Source organism: Sinocyclocheilus anshuiensis, unplaced genomic scaffold (assembly GCF_001515605.1).
Source record: "Sinocyclocheilus anshuiensis isolate Anshui unplaced genomic scaffold, SAMN03320099.WGS_v1.1 scaffold841, whole genome shotgun sequence".
NCBI lineage: Eukaryota > Metazoa > Chordata > Actinopteri > Cypriniformes > Cyprinidae > Sinocyclocheilus > Sinocyclocheilus anshuiensis.
Window position 1 is genome coordinate 25556 of NW_015557108.1, and position 7074 is coordinate 32629.

The window sequence follows — 7074 nt, forward strand, 5'->3', positions numbered from 1 at the left end:
AGAGAGTTCACAGACGGCCTCCATAGCCGTGACAGGACAGCCAGGGAGTTCACAGACGGTCTCCATAGCCGTGCCAGGACAGGTAGAGAGTTCACAGACAGCCTCCATAGCCGTGCCAGGAGACAGGCAGAGTTCACAGACGGTCTCCATAGCCGTGACAGGACAGACAGGGAGTTCATAGACGGTCTCCATAGCCGCGACAGGACAGACAGGGAGTTCATAGACGGCCTCCATAGCCATGACAGAACAGGCAGAGAGTTCACAGATAGCCTCCATAGCCATGACAGGACAGACAGGGAGTTCACAGACAGCTTGCATAGCCGTGACAGGACAGTCAGAGAGTTCACATACGGCATCCATAGCCATGACAGGACAGGCAGAGAGTTCACAGATAGCCTCCATAGCTGTGACAGGACAGGCAGAGAGTTCATTAATGGGCACTACTATCGTAACCAGAGCTGAAGTGGAAAACGTCGCCTCAGGAGGTTCTGCAGCATACGCCGCCACCTCCGTAGCATCCGGAATGGGCACCGCCGCCTCTGGAGGTTCTGCAGCCCCAGCCTCCACCTCTGGAGGATCTGAAGTGGGCACTGCCATTTCTGGAGGTTCTGCAGCCTCAGCCGCCCCCTCTGGCAATCCTTCCGCAGACGTCGCTGGCACTGGAACTTCAGCGGTAGTGAACGCAGCCCATACACACCAGAAAGCAATCCCCCATATAGGAAATGCAGCAGACAAGGGGATTACTTCTGGGACAGACGGGTTTGAGAGCACAGGTTTAGGGATACCAGCTGCACATGCTGACACCAGCGGTGGGTCCTCCATGCTGGATGCCAGTCTGGGATACTGAAGAATAGTCCTTGAAGATCTGGGTGCAACAGACAGGAAGTGACCAGACTCTGGACGAACAGCTGAGACGTGATGAGACTCTGGAAGATCAGCTGAGATGTGACGTGATTCTGGACGTGACTCCAAATGAACAGATGTAACTTGACTTGACTCATGAAGAGCAGCTGTGACTTGACTTGACTTAGGAATGGCAGCTGAGACATGACGGGGCGTTGTTATGGCCGCCATTTTGTGAGTGCGAACTGGTGCGTCCGCCATCTCAGTCACAGACGCGGTGTCGCGTTCCTCCTCCGCAACACCCACAGTGAATGAAGAGTCAACACACAACAAAGCATAGTCCATAAACTTAGACGCGGACCCTCGCGTCTAAGCTTAGACTTCAGTGGTTGATTAATGCCTTCGCAAAAAAACTCTATCAACACACAGTCCGGTAAATCAGAGTAATATGCAATGGCTAGATACTCTTGAATATAGTCCTCGAGCGGTCTTGCAATGTCCATACCTGGCCAATGTTCATCCGAGAAGCTGCTGGATCCTTGTGAGGCTGAGTATTCTGTAACGGAGTGACAGAGACGTGAGACGTGCGGATCCATATGCAAGCTTTTATTAATAAACATGGTCAAAACACAGGCAAGGGTCGGACCATGGCAAACAGGTATTTAGAGGGTAAGTAATCCAAAGGATTCGTGACAGTAGGCTACATGACTTTACAAACATTTGACATTAAATATCATTCAGTGTCTATTTCAATGCACGGCAGCTTTTTCCACATAGTCTAACGCTCTTTACACATAGGCTAATTAAATATTCTCTAATCCAACCTGTTACATTTCTTAATTAGAGAAATATCACTTGGAGAGCAATAAATGCTAGACAATACTCGGTATTGAATGGTGGTGTGGGACTGATTTATATAGTGTGTGTTATTGGTAGCAGCTGTGTGTGATTGGTTTCAGGGGTTTCAGGTATTAGTGCATTGGAGCATGGGAAATATAGTCCAGGGGGACGGGTAACAGTCTGTGTGGTGTGTGTGGTGTTATAATGAAAGGGCGACCTCTGGTAACAATCGGACGGAAGGCCACGGACTGATTTTTCCGATTTAATCGATTAATTTAAATGTAATGTTTTGCCGCGATTTTATTTTTTTGAAATCGAGGAATCGCGATATTACCAAACGTCAGAACTGGACACTTTGACAATATGCAGGTGATAACAGTAAAGAGAAAAGAACGATCCAACCGCATGTCGGCGCATGTAATTAACCGCTCACGTGTGACGCGCTCATATCGCGAGGCGCCATTCACACAGAATGCGCTTTTGTGTTGATAAAGATGCGACACGTGCAGAGGAATAGGAAAAACATGCAAAGAAGATGGGAGTTGAACTTCTCTTAACTTGAGCGGCATGTTTTTAAAATGCTGTTTTAATGTATGAGACGCTGCAAGAGACGCGAGCGCAACAATCAATCGCGTCCATGTTTACATAGCAAAAACAATGGAAAAGCAGCGCAAACGAATAAAAAAAACCTGTAAAGAACTACTACTGTATGTCTGATATTTCATGTTTGCATCATGGTGACAGGCTGAAAGCTGCTGTTCATTGTTTTTACAGAACATTTATAGCCTAGTTAATAATAGTTAATAATAGTCTACTGGTGTTATACCTGCAGTCATTTTGAATATGAATTACCTTGACTTTTGAGATTTTTTTAAAGCATTTTCCTTGTATTATTTCTGAACATATAATATGTATAAGACAAGTTTGTACAAAATGTAATTGTATTTCATGCATCTATTTTACATCATGTTGACATCTTCATGTGTGGTGCACATGGAATAGACATTTTTTAACTAGAGGGTTAATAAAGAAAAAGTTACTTGAATCATGTCGTAGTAACATTTTCAAGTTGACTAGTTAAAAATCCAGAATCGGTCAAACATTCGGGAAAAAAATCAAGATCAACACACAACAAAGCATAGTCCATAAACTGACAGTGATGAACGGGGACCCTCGCGTCTAAGCTTAGACTTCAGTGGTTGATTAATGCCTTCACAAAAAAACTCTATCAACACACAGTCCGGTAAATCAGAGTAATATGCAATGACTAGATACTCTTGAATATAGTCCTCGAGCGGTCTTGCAATGTCCATACCTGGCCAATGTTCATCCGAGAAGCTGCTGGATCCTTGTGAGGCTGAGTATTCTGTAACGGAGTGACAGAGACGTGAGACGTGCGGATCCATATGCAAGCTTTTATTAATAAACATGGTCAAAACACAGGCAAGGGTCGGACCATGGCAAACAGGTATTTAGAGGGTAAGTAATCCAAAGGATTCGTGACAGTAGGCTACATGACTTTACAAACATTTGACATTAAATATCATTCAGTGTCTATTTCAATGCACGGCAGCTTTTTCCACATAGTCTAACGCTCTTTACACATAGGCTAATTAAATATTCTCTAATCCAACCTGTTACATTTCTTAATTAGAGATGGGTTTGACAAACCTCCCATTTTGAAACGGAAAACTCGAGTTTCCCTCATTTCAGAGTTTTCACTTAACCTCCTTTCTGAAATGGGCCCCAGTTCATGTGCCACTTGAACAATACAGTATTCTGTCACAACACATTAAAGAGCCACAAAACAGTATTTATTGTTTAAATTTCTGTAAAAAATGACAAAATTTGAGTAATTAAGGAGGGTGGGTTTTTGCAAACAGTCACTTGCGTCTAATAGTGATGGGACGATTGATACCGAGGCGCTGATGCTCCGACGCAGTTTTCAAAGCACTATTGTATCACACACTGTGCCGATCCTTGTATCGAAATGACAATACCACGTGATTGATGACGTTTGAAGCTTCGAGCCTTGAGCCAGGATGAGGCGCCCGCTAACAACGCCACCTTGAGTCAGGATGCTGTGTCTGGTTCTGTGAACGGCACTTTGAGTCCTTCTGATGAATGGGTTTCAGGCACTGTCTAGTTATGTGCTGTCAAACGTGTTCTCTATCCAAATAAAAATCAGTTTTTCAATGGTTTGTCTTGTTCAGATTTTTTTTTTGTTTTTTTTCCCCTGCAGTTTATCACTTCTGGTACGTTGCTGTTACTAATTCTGCCTAAATGTAATTGTAGAAACCTACTTTCAACACTTCATGTGTGATTTAATGCAAGTTCTTGCAGTCACTAATGTATTAATCCAAAAAGTGGTCACTTTTGTTTCTTTGAGAAATGCAGGTTTGCATACCCACTGCTAGACTGCCACAATGATCCATTTGGACAAGTTGAGCTTGCAGGAAGTGTGTTCTGAATGTTGGTGTCAACAATTTTGCAGTTTAGTCGAGTAGCCTTTATATACTGCTTTATACAATACTGGTTTTCAAAGTAGCTTTAGTGTTAAGAAAATGATTTGATCTGATGTAAACTGAATGCAGATGTTGTAAAGCAGCTCTAAAAGACAGTAGTAAACTATCATTACTCAGTTGAAACCAATTCATTGACCCAGTGTGGTTCAATAATTGTCTAAAGTCCATCAGTTATCAAAAAGTGGTCACATTTGTTTCTTTGAGAAATGCAGGTTTGCATACCCACTGCTAGACTGCAACAATGATCCATTTGGACAAGTTGAGCTTGCAGGAATTGTGTGTTCTGAATGTTGGTGTCAACAATTTTGCAGTTTAGTCGCGTAGCCTTTATATACTGCTTTATACAATACTGGTTTTCAAAGTAGCTTTAGTGTTAAGAAAATGATTTGATCTGATGTAAACTGAATGCAGATGTTGTAAAGCAGCTCTAAAAGACAGTAGTAAACTATCATTACTCAGTTGAAACCAATTCATTGACCCAGTGTGGTTCAATAATTGTCTAAAGTCCATCAGTTATGGAATGAGTTAAAAGCAGCCCTTGAGAAAAGTATGTCATTTAGCTCAGTTCAGTTCTGCTAAATTCTGAAAGATACAGAGGTTTTAATTATTGGACCAAAGTCTGTCCACATGTAATAACCTAGAACACTGTTTAACACTTGATGGCTGCTCTCAATTCTTTTATCAGCTCGGAACCTAGGTGTGCAATTTGATAGCAAATCTTGGTTTCAAATCTTGGATAGAACCATCGCTTCTACCACAAAAGACTGCTTTGTAAGTAATCTTCCTGATTTATCCCAATTCCTTAGCATATCCAAAATCTCAGAACAACTTGATGATGTAACAGAAACTATGGACTCTCTCTTTTCTAGCATTTTAGATATGGTTGCTCCTTTATGTGTAAGGGAGATTAAGGAAAACAGTCTGACACCGTGGTATAATGAGCACACTCACACCCTAAAGAGAGCATTAAAAACTGCTAGATCTGATTACTTTTAATCTCTTTTAGAAGAAAACAAAAATAACCCCAGGTATTTATTCAATACAGTGGCTAAATTAATGAAAAATGAAGCATCAACAGGTGTTAACATTTCCCAACAGCACAGCAGTAATGACTTTATGAACTACTTTCCTTCTAAGATCGATACTATTAGAGACAAAATTGTAACCATGCAGCCGTCAACTACAGTATAGCATCAGTGCGATATAGATCCCCTGAGGAACAATTCCACTCATTCTCTACTATAGGAGAGGAAGAATTGTATAGACTTGTTAAATCATCTAAACCAACAACATGTATGTTAGACCCTATTCCATCTAAGCTTCCAGAAGTCAGATCCTCTTCTGACTATTATTAATAGTATTATTAAGCTTTCACTGTTATGCTGATGATACTCAGCTCTATATTTATTCACGCCCCGGCGAAACATACCAATTTGAAAAACTAACGGAATGCATAGTCGATATAAAAAACTGGATGACGAGTAATTTCTTACAGCTAAATTCTGAAAAAACAGAGGTGTTAATTATCGGACCTAAAACCTCTGCATGCTCCAGCTGGTCCAAAATGCAGCTGCTACAGTTCTTACTAGAACCAGGAAGTATGACCATATTAGCCCAGTTCTGTCAACACTGACCTGGCTCCCTATTAAACATTGTATACATTTTAAAATCTTGCTAATTACCTATAAAGCCCTGATGCACCTCAGTATTTGAGTGAGCTCTTATCACATTATAGTCCTTCACGTCAGTTATGATCTCAAATATGACCATAGTATCCCGGTTCTGTCAACACCGCACTGGCTCCCTATTAAACATTGTATAGATTTTAAAATCTTGCTTATTATAAAGCCCTGAATGGTTTAGCACCTCAGTATTTGAACAAGGTCTTATTGCATTATAGTCCTCCACGTCCGCTGCGCTTTCAAAACTCTGGCAATTTGATAATACCTAGAATATCAAAATCAACTGCAGGCGGCAGATCCTTTTCCTATTTAGCGCCCAAACTCTGGAACAATCTTTCTAACATTGTTCGGGAGGCATAACATACTAACAAATTTATATAATTCAAATCTGGTAAAGTATTGTTAGGCTGCATTAATTAGGTAAACCAGAACCGGGAACACTTCCCATAACACACAATGTACTCGTTACATCGTAAGAAGAATGGCATCTACGCTAATATTAGTCTCTTTCATTCTTATTCCGAGGTCACCATAGCCACCACATCCAGTCCGTATCCAGCCCAGATGGTGGATTCGCACCTAGAGAGGACCTCTACAGCCCTGAATGTCAGCAGAGATCAGGACAACTAGATGAGCCCCTGAGACAGATCCCCAGTGAAGACCTTGTCTCCTAGACGGCCACCGGGACAAGACCACAGGAACCAGTTGAGTCCTCTGCTCAATGTGACTTTGCTGCAACCTGGATTTGAACTGCTGGTTTCGTCTGGCCAGAGGAGAACTGCCCCCCCGACTGAGCCTGGTTTCTCCCAAGGTTTATTCTCCATTCTGTCACTGATGGAGTTTTGGTTCCTTGCCGCTGTCGCCTCTGGCTTGCTTAGTTGGGGACCACCAGATCCAGTACGTATTCAGATCAGATGGTGGATCAGCACCTAGAGATGACTTCTACAGCCCTGAATGTCAGCAGAGACCAGGACAACTAGATGAGCCCCAGAGACAGATCCGCAGGGAAGACCTTGTCTCCTAGTCTCCGGGACAAGACCACAGGAACCAGATGAGTCCTCTGCACAACCTGACCTGTGTTGCAGCCTGGAATTAAGCCACACCATGCTGGTTTGGTCTGGCCAGAAGAGAACTGGCCCCCCGACTGAGCCTGGTTTCTCCCAAGGTTTTTCTCCATTTTGGTC